Genomic DNA, 22461 nt, shown 5'->3' with positions numbered 1-22461 from the left:
GGGTGTGTTTCTCCAGATTTCCAGCATCTGTCACAGTTCTGCTAACATAAACTGTGGAATAAACTTGTGAAGGCATCAGCTCCTCTGCCCATAAGCAGCTCTCACAAACAGCAAACTGGTAACAAGAAGACAGGTTTCCTTTTCCTAAATAACTTCTGCCTGGTCATCAGGAATTTCTCTACTTTTCTAAATTTTGGGATCTTTCACATAACCCGAGGAAGCAGACAAGGCCTCAGTTTAATATTTCTACCTGAAGGGTGGCAACCCCTCAGAACTCTATATTAAGAACTAAACCTTCCTAATGAGATGCACTGATTGGGCCGTGGCTGCAGCATCAATGCAAGCCTTTGCTATGTTGCAGCACTGCACCTGTTCCAAAGAGCCCAGGTTCATAAAAACAACCCCAGATAAAGCAAAAGGTTGAGATCCTTATCACAGTACAGATAACTATCAAGGTGTGTATGGAGTGCTGTGATTCACAGAGAATGCTATTTCAAATCCTTCCAAATCTGCGAACTTCAACTGACCTTGATATAATCACAACTGTGACAAAATTCAATTCAATACTGGGCAATGTCTGGCAGGTACCAGCACCGAGATAGCACCCTCCAAATTTACATGCATACCTTAAAGAGGAAAGACATTGCAGGAATTTGGGACTTTAACCCACTTGAAGCAGTCTGCTGGCCTGCTGCTGGAGTTAGTGGATCATTTGTTCTCAGTTACACTGCATACCTCCCCCACACCTGACCCTTCAACCCTGTCGTTCGATTAATAACTAACTAGTTACCCAGTTAGATTGTGATGGTAATTCAAGATCGTTTCCAGTACACAAGTGTAAAGGGAACAAAGTAATTGCTACTCCAGATCTGTTGCAGCACCGAAAAACCCAGTAAGATAAAGAACGTGGTAATAAAGAGACACAGTCAATAAAAATACACGCGTAAGGCAGCTTACATACATAGACTGAGTATATGCCCATGACACTAGGCACAGGGCTGTCTACATTAGGGGACCGACAGGAAGTGATAAACTAGTGGTGTGGGAGTGTGGGGTGGAGCTGTTGATCAGCCTTCCTGCTTGGGGAGAGCAACTGTTTTTGAGTCTGGTCGTCCTGATGTGGATGCTACGTAGCCTCCTCCCTGATGGGAGAGGGACACAGAGTCCATGAGCAGGGTGGGGAGGGATCCTTCATGATGTTTCTGGTCCTTTTCTGACGCCTTTCTGGGTAGATGTCCTTGATGGCACTTAGGCTAGTGGGGCTGATACACTGGGCAGTTTTGGCTACCCGTTGACTAGCCTTCCCCTCCACTCTGGTGCCTTTTCCATACCATGCAGCCACACAGTGTGCCAGGATGCTCGCTAGTGTTAATCTGTAGAAGGATGTGAGCTTTGATCTGCCTCCTCAGAAAGCAGAGGCGTTGGTGCACATTCCTGAGTGTGTAGGATGCGTTCTGCGACCATGACAGGCTGTGTAAGAAGTGTCCTCCCAGGAGTTTGAAACTGTTTGCAGTTTCCACTGCTGTGCTGACAATGTAAAGGGGGGTGTGAATGGTGCAAGTTCTCCTGAGGTTGATAACCATCTCCTTTATCTTGCTGATGTTAAGGAAGAGGTTATTTGCCTGGCACCAGGCCTCGAGCTCTTCCACCTCCTCTCTGTAGGCTGTCTCATCGTTGTTGGTGATGAGCCCCACCACTGTCACACCAAGGACGTACTTGACAATGTGATTACTCGGCTGCTTGGCCGTGCACAGTGTACAGCAGTGGGCCCAGCACACAGCCCTGGGGGATGGGGGGGTGGCACCAATGTTGAGGGTGATGGGGACGGAGGAGCGACTGTGCATCCTGACTATAGGAAGTCTGTTGACTAGCAAGTCCAACTCCCAGTTGTACAACGGTTTATTCATCAAGGCCTGTGGGACCAGTGTGTTGAGTGTCAAACTGAAATTCAGAAACAGCATTCTGGCACAAGTGTCCTTGCTTTCTAGGTGTGCCGGGACCAGGTGAATGATAGATGCTATAACATCCGTCACAGAGCGGTTCTATTGGGAAACACATCGGGTGAGTGTGCAATGTGGCAGGAATGGAGTTTCTGATATGTGCCATTATCAGCCATTGAAAGCTCTTTATGATGATTGGCGTCAGTGCCACCAGGCAGTAGTCATTTAGTTCTGAATGTGTAGAGTTTTTGGTACAGGAACGATGGCAGTTGCTTTGAAGCGTGTGGGGACAGCAGCCTGGATGAGTGAAGTGTTGAAGATGTCCTTACAGAGGACAGAGAGCTCTCCCTGGGTACACAGCCTGGGATGTTGTCTGGCCTGGCCACCTTATAGGGGTTGACTCTCCTCAGAATCCTTCTCACATCTGCTCTGTTACAAACGGCGGCTGTTCACCTGGGGTGAACAGAGCTGGAACAGGTTGTAAAGCAACTGGAATTACTGTCTCCCTCTAACCGTTCAAGCTATACCATGAACTCTGTGCCCCCTAAATTTTGACATTTCTCCTACTGGAAACGGGCTTCTCCAAGCTACTCTAAGCCATCGTAACTTCCTCTCAGTTCTTCCATTTCACAGAAAGCAACCTTAGCCCAGTCCTGATGAAGGATCTAGGGCCAAAACATCGACTCTTTATTCTCCACAGATGCTGCCTGACTGCTGAATTCCTCCAGCGTTTTGTGTGCGTGCAACCAGACAGCCAAACTTTTTTCTGCTCTCCTGATCCCACCCCAGCGCAGCCCGGGGTCTTTGATTATGCTGGCAGCTTTACTGAGGCAATGAAAAGTACAGTGTTTAGTCGTAACAAAGAACATTCTTGCAATCGTTGATCTACTTTAGGGTCACAAGATAAAACACTTAGCAGAAGTTTACGGTGCACAGCCAGCAGAATCAAACCACCCCAAACATTCCCTCTTCTCTCCCTCACTGGCCAGAGAATACAAAAGCCCAAAAGCACATACCACCCAGCTCAATGGCAGCTTCTAGCCCACTGTTATCAGCCCCTTGGACTTCACAATTTACCTCATTATGATCTTGCAGTGTATGGCTTACCTGCCCTGCATTTTCTCTGTAGCTGTTACACTCAATTGTACACTATTGTTTAACTCTCTCTATTGCAATGCACTGTGTAATGGTTTGATCTGTATGAACAGCATGCAAGAGAAGCTTTTCAATGTATCTTGATAATAAACCAACACAGTGTTTAACAACCTCAGTGAAATCAAGGTTGAAAGTACATTTATTATCAAAGTATGTATACAGTCTGCAATCTTGAGATTCATCTTCTTGCAGACAGCCACAAAACAAGGAAACACCACAGGACCCGTTTAAAGAACACCCCCTCCCAACCCAGTCACACACACACAAGACCATCAGACATGTGAAATCACGCAACCAGCAAAAAGCCAAGGAATAACACACAAAACATTAAACGTTGAACTGCAGAGTCGTCAAAGGTGAGTCTACAGCTACGAGCCGCTGAGGTGAGCAAAGCCAGTCCAGGAGCCGATGGCCGCAGCCACAGCTGCCCAGTGAGTCAGCTCAGAACTGCGTCGACGACTTCGGACTACAGCCGCAGATGCAGTTCCACGCTGGAGCGCCACGATCCAATCGCGCAAATAGTGGTGTTCGGCACTGGGGATATTAAACATCAAACCGTAACTGAAAGTGAGTCTACAGCCACGAGTCACGAGCCGCTAGATGCCGTGGGACCCAACACTCCCGCAGTTTCCGCTGGCAACAGCGAGCAGCACACCAGTCAAAGCAGGCAGACGGCACTGAACACCCACTCCTTTTCCACTCTCGTCCTCGCCGATCTCAATCTTGCTCGGCGCAGAGTAATGCAGCCAACCAGCAGTTCATATCCCGCCACTAGCAATGGATGTAGCGCACACCCCCAGCTAGGGCCACAGCTGTACTCCACGCCAAATCCCCCGGGAAATCGCAGAGGTTCCAGACTGTCCAGTCTGTGCAATAATACATTCTTTAACAGGAAATTACAGCCTGCAATTGATCCCAGCTGAGAAGAAGAGTCCAGCAGTTTTGTCAGCTGTCTGTGAAAAGTCACCATTGGTCACTGGTACCTTCTTGCTATAAATGTGAATTCTCTGTGTATCCAAGGAGTTGGGAGGGTCTTTAGAAAGCTGTTCCAGAGTTATCTGATAGTCAAAGGGTGAGCCGTTTCAAGTTCCTGGGTATCAACATCTCTGAAGATCTATCCTGGGCCCAACATTTTGATGTAATTACAACAAAGGCATGACAGTGGCCATATTTCATTAGGAGTTTGAGGAGACTCTCACAAATTTCTACAGATGTACCGTAGAGAACATTCGAACTGGTTGCATCACCGTCTGGTACGGAGGGGCCACGGCACAGGATAGGGAAAAGGCTGCAGGGGGTTGTAGACTCAGGCAGCTGCATTATGGCTACCAGCATCATCACCATCGAGGTCATCTTCAAGCAATGATGCTTCAGAAAGACAGCGTCAATCATTAAGGACTCCCACCACCCAGGTCATGCCCTCTTCCGATTTGACCATCAGACAGGAGGTACACAAGCCTGAAGACACACACTCAGTGCTTTAGGGACAGCTTTTTCCCTTCTGCCATCAGATTTCCGAATGGACAATGAACCCATGTGAACTCTACTTCACTATTTTTTTCTTTTTTGCTTTCTTTTTGCACTACTTTTATATTCAGTAGATTCCAGTTAATTCCTGAGATCGTCAGTATCATCAACTTTGTCTCCAACTTTCACCCTGTCCGTAAATTCACTTGGTCCATTTCTGACACCTCCCTCCCCTTTCTCGATCTCCCTCTGTCTCCATCTCTGGAGACAAACTGTCTACCGACATCTTTAATAAGCATATCGATTAACATGGCCATTTTGTCTATATCCCTTCCATCCTGTCTCCTGTAAAGATGCTATTCCTTTTTCTGAATTCCTTCGTCTCTGCTGCATCTATTTCCAAGATGAGGCTTTCCTTTCCAGGACATCAGAGATGTCTTTCTTTTTCAAAGAACAGATTTCCGTTCCTCCACCGCTGATGCAGCCCTCACCCACATCTCCTGCAGTTCCCAGACATCTGTGCTCACCCCATCTTCCTACCATCTTACCAGTGACAGAGTTCCTCTTGTCCTCACCTGCCACCCCATGAACCTCTGCAACCAACACTCTACACAACTTCCACCATCTCCAAAGGGATCCTACCACCAAACACATCTTTACTTCCCCCTCCCAATCTCTGTTTTCCACAAGGATCGTATCCTCCGTAATTCCCTTATCCATTCATCCCTCTCTGCTAATCTCCCTCCCAGAACTCATCCCTGCAAGCAGGCAAAGTGCTACACCTGCCCATTCACCTCCTCCCTCACCTCCATTCAGAGCTCCAAACAGTTCTTCCAGGTAAGGCGACACTTCACATGTCAATCTGCTTGGGTTGTTATTGTGTCCGGTGCTCCCAATGTGGCCTCCTCCACATTGGTGAGACCCGTCACAAATTGGGGGACCACTTGCTCAAACACCTCTGCTTCATCTGCCAAAAGTGGAACTTCTGACTGGCCAAACATTTTTATTCCAATTTCCATTCCCGTTCCAACATGTCAATCCATAGCTTTCTCTTGTGCTGTGATGAGGCCACCCTCAGCGTGGAGGGAGCAACACCTTATATTCCATCTGGGTCGCCTCCAACCTGATGGCATGAATATCAATCTCTCCTTCTGGTAAAATAAAAATCCTCTCCTTCCCCTCTTCTTCTATTCATCACCCTGGCATTTTACCTCTCCTCACCTGTCTATCACCTACCCCTGGTGCACCTCCTCCTTCCCTTTCTCCTATGGTCCACTCTTCTCTCCTATCAGATTCCTTCCTTTCCTACACACCTGGCTTCACCTATCACGTTCTAGTTATCTTCCTTCCCCTTCCTTCCACCTTTTTATTCTGGTGTGCTCCTCCTTCCTTTCCAGTCCTGAAGAAATATCAACTGTTTGTTCCTTTCTATGGATGCTGCCTGATCTGCTGAGTTCCTCTAGCATTTTGTGTGTGTTGCTTCAGAAAATAGCTGTGATTTCCTTCCATTTATTTAGGGCACTATGCCACTTAATTGGCACAGGAGGTTATCCCTGAACAGTTTTTAACCACCGTCAGTCGCATCATTTTTGTGGCCGTTAGGCACTACACCGTACTTACAGCAAACAGTTTTTAAATAGTGTCAGTTACAAGTGTTTGTGTTCAAAAAGCAGTAGTTTTTGTCACTGATAATTGGCGAGAAATAAGTAGTAAGACAATACAGAACATTTTTGCTCACTGCAGTTTTGAGCGTTCAGCCTTGGAGAGGCTTTTAAAAATGGCCAGGAGTGAAAATGAAATGATTTCACTACTTCAACAAATTAGGAATTTATGAAGATTTGAAGGTATCGACAATCATCTTGAATGTTCCAATGAAAACGAATATTTGGAGGATGTACTGTATGAAGACACTCCATGAGATGTCTGTGCTTGTTTTCTTCATTTACAGTTAATCGAAAGAACGATGGCGTGTACACCAAATGAATTCCTCCATCGATAACTATTAGGAACTTATATACAACTTTATAGTACTGTAATAGTGTTCTAATTTGTTCTACATTTCATTTAAATACATAATTTGTTACTCAGTTAAATGGTAGTTTGTATTTTTTATACCTTTTTAACTATTTCCATGAAACTTTGGCTAACTGGTCCAAAATATACTGGTCCCAATATGTCTTAAATTAACTGGAATCCACTGTGTGCATATATACTGTATGTATTTCTTATTGTTATTTATAGTTTTTTTTAAATTATGGATTACAATGTTCTGCTGGCACAAAACAACATACTTCATGACATATGCCAGTGAATTTTAACCGATTCTGATTCTGCATCTGAAAGCACACGACTGTATTGTAGTAGTTTATAGGGCAACACGAGTGGTTAGTGATGGCAAACCTCAACAGGTACAATCACACAATGATACAGCAAAGGAGAATTCCATTCAATCCAACTTTGACAGAGTCTGCTCTTTGACAGAGACATCCTACTAATCCAAATCCTCCATTCTATCCCCGTTGTATCCCCCTTCCAAGATTCATTCAGTTCTCTTCCAGTGCTGCTATTGAATACAAGTTCGTTGTCATTTCAGGCAGTACATTCACAACTCACAGAATTAAGGAAAAGTTTCGTGTACATTTGGAACTTTGCCAAGCTCATTAAATTGCCCAAAAGCTAAAAATCTGTCAGAAATTGGAAGTATAACTGAAAATGATGGAAATGTTCACCAGAGAGCTTGCTGCACCTGTGGTGAGAGAAGGAGCTGTGTTTAAGGCCACTGGTCATTCATTAGAACAGGGAAAAGCTAAAATATAGCAAATTTTAAGATGTAGAGTTAGGAGCAGGGAAAGAAAGTTATACACAAAAGGTGGTTTGTGACAGGGTGGACAATGGGAGAGATTACATGACAGAAAGGAATGTAACGAATAAAAAGTTGACCCATAAGACATAGGAGCAGAATTGGACCATTTGATGCATTGAGTCTGCTTCACCGTTTGATCACAGCTGATTTATTATCCAAGGATTCACCACCCCTAGCTAAAGAAATTCCTCCTCTTCTCCGTTCGAAATGGACATTATTTTATTTTGAGGCTCTGCCCTCTGGTCCTAGACTCTCCCACTATTGGAAACATCCTCTCCACATCTACTCCATCTAAGCCTTTCAATATCTGGTCAGTTTACCCAGAGGAAGTGTAAACTGCATTGAAGCAGAATAATTAAAAGAATTTTTAAGAACAAAGCTCTAAATGAAGGAAATATGAAAATATGAAAAGCTAAAATGGGAATGGCTGATTATCAGGAATTGATGACCTCAGTGTTGAGTCTTGAAGTCAATGATTTGCCCAGTAAGAGGACAAAGTGCTTTATTGGAATGGGAGACTGAAGTCGGAGAATCAGATAAAGAGAAAGATGAAAAATTGCAGGGATGGATGGAGAAGTGGAAGTTCAGAATTCACACTTGCAACTGAACAGAGGTGTTCCACAAATCACCTACCCAATCTGTGTAATTTCCCTCATGTGGGGAAGATCACATCACAAGAAGTGAATGCAGCTTGGTAAACTGCAAGAAGCAAGTAAAACTGCTTCACCTGGAGGGTCCAGTAGTGTGGCTGGAGATGTCAAGACAGATGGAATATCACTTGCAGTTGCACAAGAAGATGTCGGGGAAGGGGAGAAGATACTGGTGGATCCAGAAGAGTGAACCAAGTGTTTCCCGAGGGGATAAAGTCCCTTCTCAATGACAGATGGGGAAGAAATATTTCTACTGGTGCCTTCATGTTGAAAGTTGCCAGAAAATACTGAATGTGGAGGCTGACGAATGGAAGGTGAAGACAAGGGGAAGCCTTTGCTGGTTCTGCACGAGAGGAGATGGGGTGAGACAGAAGTATGGAAATGACTGACTATGTTGGGGAGAACTACACAGCTGAGGAAAGCAGACATATCTGAAGACCCTGTTGGAAGGTCAGAAATGGAATCAGGTTTATTATCATCACAACAGTTGTGCCAGGATGGAGAAATTAAAAATGCAAATAGACTTGGATTCCTACAATGAGTCGGATGTCACCAACATTAATAAACCACTGTTGGGATGGCTACATGCAAATTAGAGGAAAAGGACTTCATACTCCACCTGGATAGTCTCCAACCCAGTGGCATGATCATCGAATTCTTCGATTTCAGCCAATTTCCCCTCTGTTCCTTTCCCTCTCTCACTGATCTATCCAGTTCCTCTACACACATCCTTTATTTCAAACCCTCCACATTAGCCCAACATCTTCCTTTCTCTTCCTCAATCACTGCATTTACCTATCACTCACATACTCCTCCTACTGGACCGCCCCCCCCAATCTGCTCTCCAATCCCTCTTATTTGGTTCTATGCCTCACTTCCATGTTCCAAACCTTCACTGGTTATGTCCTACAATTCTTTCTACGCTACATTCATGACTGTATTGGTGCTGCTTCCTGCACCCATTCTGAGCTAGGCAATTTCATTAACTTGCCTTCAACTTCCACTTGGTCCTCCAAACTTATTTGGTCCATCACTGATTTTTTTCTCCTCTTTCTTGATCTCTCTGTCTCATCTCTGGAGATAGGCTATCTACTGATACATTTTACAAACCCACTGACTTGCACCATTATCTCAACTATACCTCTTCCCACACTGTCCGTTTTCTCAGTTTCTCCGTCTCTGCCGCATCTGTTCTCAGGATGAAGACTTCCATTCCAGAACATCTGAGATGTCTTCTTTATTTAAAGAACTGGGTTTCCCTTCCCTTCGATGCTGGTCACAACCACATCTCCTCCATTTCCCACATGTCTGCCCTCAATCCATCATTCCGCCACCATAACAGGAATAAGGCTTTCCTTGTCCTTACCTACCATCCTACAAGCTTCTGTACCATTCTCCAGAACTTCTATGATCTGCAAAGGGATCCTACCACTAAACACATCTTTCCCTCCCTCCTACGATCTGCTTTCCAAAGGGATCGCTCTCTACGTGACTCCCTTGTCCACTCACCCCTCCCCAACGGTTTCCATCTTGGCACTTATCCCTGCAAGCAGACAAGGGCTACACCTGCCCCTACGCCTCCTCCCTCACCATCATTCACTGAGTATGGCCGCAAGAAAGCGGATCTCAGGGTTGTATATGGTGACAGGAATGTACTTTGAGAAGAAGTTTACTTTCTGAGCTTTGAACTGTTTGCTATCTCCACTGTTCCCATCTGTAGCTGACTTCCCTCACCACCACCACACCCGCTACAAATGCAGCTCAATCTGCTGAGCTCCTCCAACAGATTGTTTGTTGCTCAAAAATACCGAAAGCCCTCGAGGGACAACACAGGAGCACGGGTGAATCAAAATCAGAATCAGGTTTAATATCACCGGCTTTTGTTGCGAAGTGTGTTGTTTTGCGGTAGCAGCATATTGCAATGCATAATAATAAACAGAATTACCTAAGTACATATAAAAGAATAAACTAGTAGTGTAAAGAGAGGAGAAAAACAGTGAGGTAATGTTCATCCATTCATTGTCCATTAGAAATCTGATGGCAGAGGGGAAGAAGCTGTTCTTGAAATGTTGAGTGTGTGCTTCAGGCTCCTGTATGTCCTCCTTGCCGGTAGCAATGAGAAGAGGACATGTCCTGGGTGATGGGCATGTATCTCCTGTATGTCCTCCTTGACGGTAGCAATGAGAAGAGGACACGTCCTGGGTGATGGGCATGTATCTCCTGTATATCCTCCTTGCCGGTAGCAATGAGAAGAGGACATGTCCTGGGTGATGGGGCTCCTTAACGATGGATGCTGCCTTTCTGAGGCATCGCCTTCTGAAGGCGTCCACGATGCCGGGGAGGCGACGAGTACCCATGATAGAGCTGGCTGCTGCTTCATCACACAAGTTAGGAGAGCTGATCAAATGCTTGTTCGAAGAGATAGGGTTTAAAAAACGTCCTAAAATGTAAAGAAGACAGACAGACAAACAGATTTTCTATTTATGTCATGTTCCTTTCAGACACTCCAAAGGACTTCATAACTATTTGGTTGTTCTGAAAGGAAGCTGAAGAGGTGGCGAGGTTTACACAGAAAATTCTGAGCGTAACGCTCAGGCAGTTCAGAATGCAGGGATTCACATGATCAATCCCGGAACGCAGAACTGATTGAGGTTACAGTGGTAAGACTAAGAAAGCATTTGAACTTGGAAAAGAGAGCTGGCCTATGAATTGTCTTCTTTCAATGGACTACATTCCAAATACATGACACGATAATGCCAATTGGTTGTGTTTGCCTCTGCTGGGATAATGAGGCTGTTCTTCCTGCGCATTACTTAGGTTTACACATTTAGGGAGTATGGCCATGTTAAATCTGGATGGGGGCTCAGCAAAGATATTGGGAACCTCTGGTCTATTATTTTTGATACAACTAGGTTACCCTACCCACTCCTAATCTCACTTTCTGCTTCAATATTCCAGCATTCTCTTACGAGGGGTGATTGATAACTTCGTGGCCTAAGGTAGAAGGAGTCAATTTTAGAAAACCTAGCACATTTATTTTTCCTACATATACACACTTAGTCCAGCGGTCGTGGAGCATACGGATCCCTTCTTTGTAGAAGTTGGCATCTTGGACCTCCAGAAGTGGTCCACATCAGGGGTGATTGATAAGTTCGTGTCCTAATGTAGAAGGAGATGAGTTATTAACTTCAAACTTTCTGCATTTTCACTCAAAGAGTTGAACTGCATGTGCATGCAAAAAGAGCTGTATAACTCATTGCCTTCTACTGTAGGCCACGAATTTATCAATCATGTCTGCTGTGGACCACTTCTACAAAGAAGGGATCCGTATACTTCACGACCACTGGACTAAGTGTGTAAATGCAGGAGGGGGCTATGTTGAAAAATAAATGTGCTAGATTTTCTAAAATTGACTCCTCCTACCTTAGGCCACGAACTTATCAATCACTCCTCATAATATAATCTTCAAAGTCAGAATCTGGTTTATCACTGACATGAGGTGAAATGTTTTGTTTTGTGGAAACAGTGCAGTGCAAGACATTAAAATCACTATAATGAAAGAGTTCAAAGAGGTATAGCTTCCAAAAAGGAATTATTTGGAAAATCTTTGTGAATGAACTGTTGCCTAATACATTCCCATCTGCTCGCTTTGCTTTGTTGAAGGCAACTTAATTTTAAGGCAGGATGTGTAAATTTCAGTCATTATATTATTGCCATTGACCCTGGTCTTTAATTCTCCCCTACAGCACAGAATGAGGACATGAGTAGATTCAGAGTTACACACCAAATGGCTTCACACGTTATGTCGGCTCTGTGCGAGTTGTTGCCACGTTTGTTTGACTATGAAGAGGTAGTCATAATCAAACATCCCACTGCAGAGATTCAGCAGATCACCTAAACTGGCACACCAGTACTGAACCGAGGCACTGCCACAATGTCAGGGATGCCATCTTTCAGATGAGAAATTAGACAGGAAACCTGATGTCTTTTAAAGTTGCAAGGCACTGTTTCAGAAAAGAGCAATAGCATTTTTCCCAGTACCCTGGTCGATATTTCTCTCCTAAACTAGGCAGAGTATCTTTGTCAGTGAGAACTTCCTGTGCATAAACTGACACATTTCCATTATTCCAGAGTAAAGTACTTCATTTCCTGTAGATACTTTGTAGATCTTGACATCACAAAAGGTCAGAATCATCACATAAGATAATTCTTATTTGATGATTCACTACATAAGAATACAGGCCTCATCTCTCCTTTCACAAATGCATAACCCATGGGGTGGGGGGGGGGGAGTGGAGTAACAGGAGGTTTAGCTGGAAAGAAGGGAATTATAGAATACTTACTGAAAAGGGAGAATGGAATACAAGGAAGGTGCAAAACATAAAAGGCCACAGCCCAAGGCTACAGCAAATTTGGGGTCAAAAGTCTCAGTTACAGGACAAGGCTTATGGATGAAAAGAAGACAGGTATGCTGTGGAGAAGGGGCTATCATAAGCCAACAAGAATACAAAGGTCAGCAAGTGAAGCTTAGTTCAGGACAGGCTAAAGATAGTTGAATTGTGTACAAGCTGGACGTGTGGAGGGCAAGAAGATAGGTACGAGTTATGAGAGAAATATTTGTACACTCTATTCTGCCCTCAAATGGGTGGGCAGCGATCGAGAGGACAGACGGGATGAGGTAACTGGAGCTCACCCCAAACCCTCCTGCACATCTGTTCAAGAGCAGCAAAAATTTTCAAACTTAAAAAAAAAGGTAGCAAGAGATGGTCGAGTTACAAAAAGCAGCACAACATGAGTTCTTTGGAAGGGAAGACATGATCAAGTTTTTATTTAAAAAGTCAGAGAACAGAAGGAATTCATGGATTCATAAAGAATAAATATTGGGTGATAATAAAAAAAAAGAAATGGCTGCCTACATTGGAAAGATTAACACAGTTGATTACTCAACAGGTAATTGGCTCATGCATACTGAGCTATTGGAATGGTAATTTGAAGTAAATGAAATAGCCAATGAGAAACAAGTACGTACCAATTTTGCTGAGTGCATTAGGTTTATAGGGATACAGTTTGCCTTTAAGTTTATCTGCTCCAACCAAACCAACAGAAATGAGATTTGCTGCTGCTGTTAAACTAATGCAAAAACATTCAGAATTGAAGCCAGAGTTAATTACAGAACGCTTCAAGTTTCATAAGCAGAATCAAAAAGAAGGGGAGTCCATTTCAGCTTACGCGGCTGTATTGAAGACATTGTCAGGTTGATAATGGGCTGAATGATACACTAAGAGATCGTTTAGTTTGTGGAATCTTGCAAGAAAGCATTCAAAAATAGCTCCTAATTGAAACACAGCTCACATTTAAAAGAGCAGTTGAAATTGCTGTTTCAATGGAAACCACAGAGGCTCAATTGAGTTGCAGTCAGGAATAAAAGTCGGCGTGAACAAAATTGCAACATCTAAACAGAAACTGGCCTGGCCAAACAAATTGTGTTACCGTTGTGGCAGGGGCTCATGTACACCAGCTCAGTGCAGATTTAAAGGTGAATCTTGCAAAAAATGCGACCAAGTAGGACACAATCAAAGAGCATAACACAGAAACATAGAAAACCTACAGCACAATACAGGCCATTCGGGCCACAAAGCTATGCCAACATGTCCCTACCTTAGAAATTACCTAAGGTTACCCATAGCCCTCAATTTTTCTGAGCTCCATATACCTATCCAGGAATCTCTTAATAGACCCTATAGTATCTGCTTCCACCACCATCGCCGGCAGCCCATTCTACGCTCTCACCACTCTCTGTGTAAAAAACTTACCCATGACATCTCCTCTGTACCTACTTCCAAGCACTTTAAAACTGTGCCCTCTCGTGCTAGCCAGTTCAGCCCTGGGAAAAAGGCTCCGACTATCCACATGATCAATGCCTCTCATTATCTTATACACCTCTATCAGGTCACCTCTCATCCTCCGTCGTTCCAAGGAAACAAAAAAGGCTGAGTTCACTCAACCTATTCTCATAAGGCATGCTCCCCAATCCAGGCAACATCCTTGTAAATCTCCTCTGCACCCTTTCTATGGTTTCCACATCCTTCCTATAGTGAGGCAACCAGAACTGAGCACAGTACTCCAAGTGGGGTCTGACCAGGGTCCTATATAGCTGTAATATTACCTCTTGGCTCTTAAACTCAATCCCATGGTTGATGAAGGCCAATGCATCGTATGCCTTCTTAACCACAGAATCAACCTGCGCAGCAGCTTTGAGCGTCCTATGGACTCGGACCCCAAGATCCCTCTGATCCTCTACACTGCCAAGAGTCTTACCATTAATATTAATACTATATTCTGTCATCATACTTGACCTACCTAAATGAACAACCTCACACTTATCTGGGTTGAACTCCATCTGCCTCTTCTCAGCCCAGTTTTGCATCCTGTCAATGTCCTGCTGTAACCTTTGACAGCCCTCCACACTATCCACAACACCTCTAACCATTGTGTCATCAGCAAATTTACTAACCCATCCTTCCACTTCTTCATCCAGGTCATTTATAAAAATCACAAACAGTAGGCGTCCCAGAACAGATCGCTGAGGCACACCACTGGTGACCGACCTCCATGCAGAATATGACCCGTCTACAACCACTCTTTGCCTTCTGTGGGCAAGCCAGTTCTGGATCCACAAAGCAAAGTCCCCTTGGATCCCATGCCTCCTTACTTTCTCAATAAGCCTTGCATGGGGTACCTTGTCAAATGCCTTGCTGAAATCCATATACACTACATCTACTGCTCTTGCTTCATCAATGTGTTTAGTCACATCCTCAAAAAATTCAATCAGGTTCATAAGGCATGACCTGCCTTTGAGAAAGCCATGCTGACTATTCCTAATCATATTACTCCTCTCCAAATATTCACAAATCCTGCCTCTCAGGATCTTCTCCATCAACTTACAAACCACTGAGGTAAGACTCACTGGTCTATAATTTCCTGGGCTATCTCTACTCCCTTTCTTGAATAAAGGAACAACATCCACAACCCTCCAATCCTCCGGAACCTCTCCTGTCCCCATTGATGATGCAAAGATCATTGCCAGAGGCTCAGCAATCTCCTCCCTCACCTCCCACAGAGGCCTGGGGTACATCTCGTCCGGTGCTGGTGACTTATCCAACTTGATGCTTTCCAAAAGCTCCAGCACATCCTCTTTCTTAATACCTACATGCTCAAGTTTTTCAGTCTGCTGTAAGTCATTCCTACAATTGCCAAGATCCTTTTCCATTGTGAATACTGAAGCAAAATACTCATTAAGTACCTCTGCTACCTCTGGTTCCATACACACTTTTCCACAGTCACACTTGATTGTTCCTATTCTCTCATGTCTTATCCTCCTGCTCTTCACATATTTGTAGAATGCCTTGGGGTTTTCCTTAATCCTGTCTGCCAAGGCCTTCTCATGGCCCCTTCTGGCTCTCCTAATTTCTTTCTTAAGCTCCTTCCTGCCAGCCTTATAATCTTTTAGATCTCTATCCTTACCTAGTTTTTTGAACCTTTCGTAAGCTCTTCTTTTCTTCTTGACTAGATTTACAACAGCCTTTGTACACCACGGTTCCAGTACCTTACCATCCTTTCCTTGTCTCATTGGAACGTACCTATGCAGAACCCCACGCAAATATCCCCTGAACATTTGACACATTTCTTCCGTACATTTCCCTGAGAACATCTATTCCCAATTTATGCTTTCAAGTTCCTGCCGAATAGCGTCATATTACCTCTTACTCCAATTAAATGCTTTCCTAACTTGTCTGTTCCTATCCCTCTCCAATGCTATGGTAAAGGAGATAGAATTGTGATCACTATCTCCAAAATGCTCTCCCACTGAGAGACCAGGTTCATTTCCCAATACCAGATCAAGTACAACCTCTCCTCTTGTAGGCTTATTTACATATTGTGTCAAGAAACCTTGAACACACCTAACAAACTCCACCCCATCTAAACTCCTCGCTCTAGAGACATGCCAATCAATATTTGGGAAATTAAAATCTCCCACCACGACAACCCTGTTATTATTACATCTTAACAGAATCTGACTCCCTATCTGCTCCTCGATGTCCCTGTTACTATTGGGTGGTCTATAAAAAAAACACCAGTAGAGTTATTGACCCCTTCCTGTTACTAACTTCCACCCACAGAGACTCTGTAGACAACCACTCCATGTCTTCCTCCTTTTCTGCAGCTGTTACACTATCTCTGATCGACATTGCCATGCCCCCACCTCTTTTGCCTCCCTCCCTGTCCTTTCTGCAACATCTGAAGCCTGGTACTTGAAGTATCCATTCCTGCCCCTGAGCCATCCAAGTTTCTGTCCTGGCCACAACATCATAACACCAAGTACTGATCTACATGTCAGGCAGATAGAAATAAATGGACTGCATAGGGAAGAGAAAAAGATAAAAAGTCAAGTTCTAGTTTCAAGAAGCACTAATCTGCATCCTACTGATGCAAAGTCTGATGAGAATGGCACAGGACTGGGTAGCCTTGAAATTTACAATGTAAAAACTAGCAATAGATACATAATATAGCTCACATTAGAAGTGAATGGGAAATTAATTAAATTAGTAGCTTTTTCAATCATTCCACAAAATGAGGTTGAGAGAGATTAAACTGAAGCCTGCAGATATCCAAATAATAACTTATCTAAAGAAAAGATAACTCCTGTGGGAATGATGTTTGTAACTATGAAATACAACGATCAACAAGCAACATTGAGCTTGTATGTGATAAAAACAGAAGGACCAGTGTTGTGGGACATGAGTGGCTGAGACAACTGCAACTTGACTGAAGATCCATCCATAATTTACATGCCACGTCCCCTGCAATGAAGCCATATGAATGCAAATTAAGAAAGGTACTGGATGATACCACAACCATCTCCATGCCGAACACCATGCAGCGTTGCCCAATAGTGGACAAACAAGTGTTGGTGCCAACCCCTGTGCTTCTGGATGAAAGGAAGGACCACGCTGCTCAGACGAAGCGTGAAAGTGACGAAAGCACCGGTCTGACTACAACAGGTTTTGTAGGCAACATACCTGAGAAAGTTCCTGATGTGTTAATCAGGCAGTTACTGCAAAATGTGGCTTGGTTTTAAGTTGGAAGAGAGTTCAAGGATCTTCAGGAAAGTTGCAAGCATCTGGCTTTTGTGAGTATAAACAACCAGAATCCACTCATTAAAGTTATTGCATGAACTTCAAGTGGGAGACAAAAAGCTGCTTGTAAAAGTAGATGCAATAACCAAAGCCCAGCTGAATGAATGGAAAGTCAAAAAGAAAGGAGTCAACGGAGATATGAAAAGTGTATTCATCAGACGGTATTGTGGACGAGGAAACCAAGAGGAGAGATCAGATCATAAGGGAGCAATAGGAGAATTAATAAGAGAATAGTCCAGTGAACTAAATCAACTTCCACAGGATCAAGATGCACAAACTAAAAGAAGAAAAAGGAAGAAGAAGAAAGGTGGTTTCCACTGTAAGAACCACTTCCTGCAGTCTCAGTCAGAGTCAACGCCTACACCCACCACGGAGGAGGACCCAGAACCTGAGATTGTTTTCACAGCTGCAATTGTCATCTACCAAGCAAAGTGATCCCCCTTGTCAGGAAATATGTTATTCCAGAAGTATAAGAAATCCTCCACAGCAATTAAAGTCTTTAGGCCTGAATGAGACAATTTAAAATTTACTATGCTGGATGTCTGTACAGTAGTTATACTAAAGAATACACTGTCTATACAGTTGAGATGCATTCTCTATTGAGGTGGAGTTTAGAACAAAGCAGGGAGGAGTGTTGTGTATTTAATATTTCAGTAATATTTGCGTAATGTTGTATATATATTGTTTGATTAAGCATTCTTGTTCATTTCATTAATTCGTTACAGGTTATATGTATAAAAACATGAATTGCACACTTCATCACACTACCACGTGATATGTGCACACCTCACAAAGTAAACACGAAGTTAGATCCACATTCCCAGACTCCCGTGTCTCCCTTTGAATTAGTTTAATCTTTTGAGGATTTAAAAAACATAACAGCAACCAGTAGATTTTTGTTACTCAGAGACAGCCCTGGCAACAGTACCTTTTAGGGTGTCTGGGATTTCTGTTCCCAGAAGCTTTTAGACTATTTGTGTTAAATACCTTTGTGACAAAGGAGTTTAAACATTCAGAGGTGTCTCCCACCGTAGATATGTAATTTAAAGGAAGCATTGTCAATCCAAAATACCGAAGGAAACAATGCCATTGTAACTATTGAAATTGTATTGTATCACCTGCTGTTACCTTTGACCTTAAGGGTATAAGAAAGTGATGTGAGACTTTACCACAAGTGTCTCCACAAGAGTGCCTATTGTGATGAATAAAGATTTCTATATCACCAGCTTCAGTGTCTCTCCAATGACTTTAATCACAGTCACAATAACGTCAAAGTGTAGAAAGTGAAACAGAAATTAACAATTGAGGTCGAAGTTCTGACAAAGCATCTTTGATCTGAAACATTAACTGTTTCTCACTCCATAGATGCTGACTGGTCTGCTGAGTGTCTCCAGCATTTTCTGTTTTTATTGTTGCATGTTGTATAGCTGAGGCTGGGCACTGGGAGTGACCGTTGCATGACTGTCCTCACAATCTACAAATCTTCTCGCAACCAGGAATGAATTGGGAGTCAGATAATTGGGATAACCTCTCTAACTTTTTTTTTAAACTCAGAGATCTAGCTTATTATTTGACTGAAGTACAGAAATCGAGAGGAATCGATATTGTTCTAATTAAAAGAGAGAAGATTTAGAAGGATATTGAACCAAATGCAGCAACTGGCTTATTCGGGTAACTTGGTTGCCATGTACGTGTTGGGCCAAAATCCCCCTTTCTGTCCTGTAAAATTCTGTGACTTTATGGCACTGAAATGCTTTTTTTCCCCATATGCTCCAAAGAGCTCAGCTTTCATTTTAAACTGTAGTGATGGTGTTGCAAACACAGGCCTGCCCCAGCCTGTCAACTTTATCTGCTGAGCCCCAGATTCCAAGCCAAATCTCAGATGAATCCAGCAGAAATGACACAGAGGCATATAAGTCTGCAGGATGGCTGGGAGTCACGGTAAGGGTAAGTCCTGACAGTGCAGGGGTATTGAGGCTTGCTTCTCCTGGCTACAAAGAAACCTTAAAAATGAAATCACTAATCTCCTTGTTTCACTGCTGGTCCTTGGCACTCACTGATCCTGGCTAGGCAGACACTCAACAATGATGTAAAAATAGAATCAGGTTCTGAATGGTATCTTCAGACTGGTGATTTAGACATTCAAATAGGGCTCTTAGCTGCCCTGGGCTAATCAACTTAAACGTTGTGCTTTAGGAAGTCTTTAATTAACATGCTGTAGTGTCAGTATGAAATAGCAAGTAGGATATTACTGTCTGTTAATACCCAACACCACTGCCAAGGCTCCATCTTGATGGTTAAAATCAGAGTTTACATATTTTGATATCAGGATTACATCAACAGCAATTCTAATTCTGGCCTTACTCCTTACTTATTTAAACCAATGTTATCAATGATTTGAGAAAATGACAATAAGAAGTGATTGTAATTTCCAAAAGTTGAAAAGGTTGGTAACTAATTAGCCTCAGCACTGAACCTAAAAAGTCTTAAAGTTGCAGCCACTGTTACTGCAGTGACACCACCTTGCACACATGGTCAAATGGTCTCCCACTATCAATTCAAGGACAAGGGGAGAGAAGGACAATGAAGCTTGTTTTATTGGGTTGGAGCAGGTGTTAAGATGCAGTCTATGAACATCTGGTAATCTAATTTGTATTTTAGCAATACAAATAAGGTAAATTTCCAAACTGTAAATGAAAGGTTTTTCAAAAATCCATTCAGCCAACAACATTTTGTACTTCTTCAGCTGAGGAATTCTTACATAGCCAACAAATGCTAAGTAATATATTCTGCCTGTCCATTCTTTGTTCAGCAGGGGTTGGCACACATCTTTCAGATGAGCCATTACATCCAGGAGGTGGAGCACAGTGATGATGGCACTAAATGGCGACTCTTTTGCTTGCATCTTCAGAAACAGCTCTACTTCCATCCTTAATATCTTTATTTTTCTCTTTCAGGGTTCTTTTGAAGACCCTGACAATGAGTCACATGCTGACTTTGGTTCTTTGCGGGAATGGGACCCGTTCTCTTGGCTGTTATTCGGCATGCCAAGGGCTCGGCCAAAGAGTCCGGCTCGGATTTGGAAGCCTAGGATCTCGGGGCTCTGGAGACGGGAGGATCGAGGTTGGTGTCAGGGCAGGTGACCTGTGTGTTGTCAGGCGAGTGGGAATATCTATGGCTGTGTGCCCAGAGATTAGTGATCTTTGGACACAGAGCTGAAAAAAAAGCAACGTGGCGGACTTTTAACATCGTAAACTAGAGAGTTGTTTGTTATGTCTCCACACTCGCTGTGAAAACAGAGACACCTCCTTCTCCCTTATTAGGGGGAGAGAGAGCCTGTGGTATGTCGAATATCAGGTGAAACACGAAGCCTTAGGGGTAACTGCAAGTCTGTGTCTTTACTGTTGCTTTGCTCATGCTTGAGTGCTTGGAGTCGGGTGCAGATGCTTTTTTTTGCTGGTGGGGAGATGGGGGGATTGTTGCTTGCTACCGCCTACATGGGGGAGGGGGGAGTTGGGGGGGACTTTGGGGTTCTAACGTTTAAATGTCGTTCATTCTTTGGGGCACTCTGTTTTTGTGGATGGTTGCAAAGAAAAAAAATTCAGGATGTATATTGTATACATTTTTCTGACATTAAATGTACCTTTGAAACCTTTGAAAAATCAGACTTCACTTTTCTGTTCTTTACAGTAGAACAGGGAAGTCATCCGAGGTCCACTCCAACAGTCGAACCCCACAAACTAATTTAAGATTTAATTACCTTGTACTGCTCAAACAGCACTTCAAATTAAAGTACATAATAGTCATTGAACTGTTTCTTCCAGAACACATCATTCTCTGCAACTTGTGCTTACATTCCTGGCTGTTACTATTTCAGACGACCTGTCCTGGACCCAGCAAAAGAAAGCTGAGCAGCACCTCTACTTCCCCAAGAGTCTGCGGGGATTCAGCACGACATCTAAAACTTTGACAAGCTTCTACAGACGTGTAGTGAAGAGTGTATTGACTGGCTGCATGATGGCCTGGTACAACAATACCAATGCCTCTAAATAGAAAATCCTACCAAAGGTAGTGGATTTGGCCCAATACATTACGGGCAAAGACCTCCCAACCATTGAGCACATCTACCTGAAACGCTGTCGTAGGAAAGCAGCATCCATCATCAGAGATCCCCACCACCCAGGCCTGCTCTTTTCTTGCGGCTGTCATCAGATAGAAGGTACAAGAGCCTCAGGACTCACACCAACCGTTCAAGAATAGTTACCACCCCTCAACTATCAGGCTCTTGAACAAATGGGGATAACTACACTCACTTGTCTATCCATTGAGACATTCCCACAACCAATGATCCCGCTTTAAGGACTCTTTATCTCACGTTTTTGTTATTTGTTGCTATTTATTTATATTTGCATTTGCACCCTTTGTTGTCTTCTGCACTCTGGTTGATCTTTCATTCAAATCTGTTATAGTTAATATCCTATGGATTTATGGAGTATGCCCATAGGAAAATGAATCATATGATGTCATATATGTACTTTGTAAATAAATTTACTTTCAACTTTATCTCCAAAGGGATCTTACTACCAAACATATCTTTATGCTCCCTCCGTGATTCTCTTATCCATTCATCCCTCCCCCACCCCCCCCACTAATCTCACCCCTGCAAACAGCCAAAGTGCTAACCCGTGCCCATTCACCTCCTCCCTCAACCTAATTCAGGGCCCAAACAGTCCTCCCAGGTGAGGCAACACTTCACCTGTGAATCTGTTGGGGTTGTCTATTGTGTCCGGTGCTCCAGAAGCGACCTGCTCTGCATTGGTGAGACCTGGTGTAAATTGAGGGACGACTTCATTGCACACCTTCGGTGCATCCATCAAAAGCGGAACTTCCTGGTATGCAAACATTTAAATTCCGATTCCCATTCTAACACGTTGGTCCATTCCTCATCTTGTGCTACAATGAGGCTATCTTCAGGGTGGAGGAGCAACACTTTATATTCCATCTGGGTAGCCTCCAACCTGATGTCATAAATATCGATTTCTCCTTCCGGTAAAAATTCCCTCCTCCTCCTCCCCGCCTTCATCTATTCTCCACACCAGCCTCTTGCCTCTCCTCACATGTCTATCACCTCCCCAGTGCCCCTACTCCTTCCCTTTCGTCTCTCCTATCAGATTGCTTCTTCACCAGCC

General features: G+C 43.5%; 1 protein-coding gene across 5 annotated transcripts in view; it reads right to left on the bottom strand.

The window, feature by feature from the left end:
* zbtb7a (zinc finger and BTB domain containing 7a) overlaps nt 1–22461 on the bottom strand; it is a 157112-nt gene that overhangs the window by 22279 nt on the left and 112372 nt on the right. The window lies entirely within an intron of this gene.

The sequence above is a fragment of the Mobula hypostoma genome, chromosome 24, assembly GCF_963921235.1.
Source record: "Mobula hypostoma chromosome 24, sMobHyp1.1, whole genome shotgun sequence".
Taxonomy (NCBI): domain Eukaryota; kingdom Metazoa; phylum Chordata; class Chondrichthyes; order Myliobatiformes; family Myliobatidae; genus Mobula; species Mobula hypostoma.
This window is presented reverse-complemented; position numbering and strand designations above follow the sequence as displayed.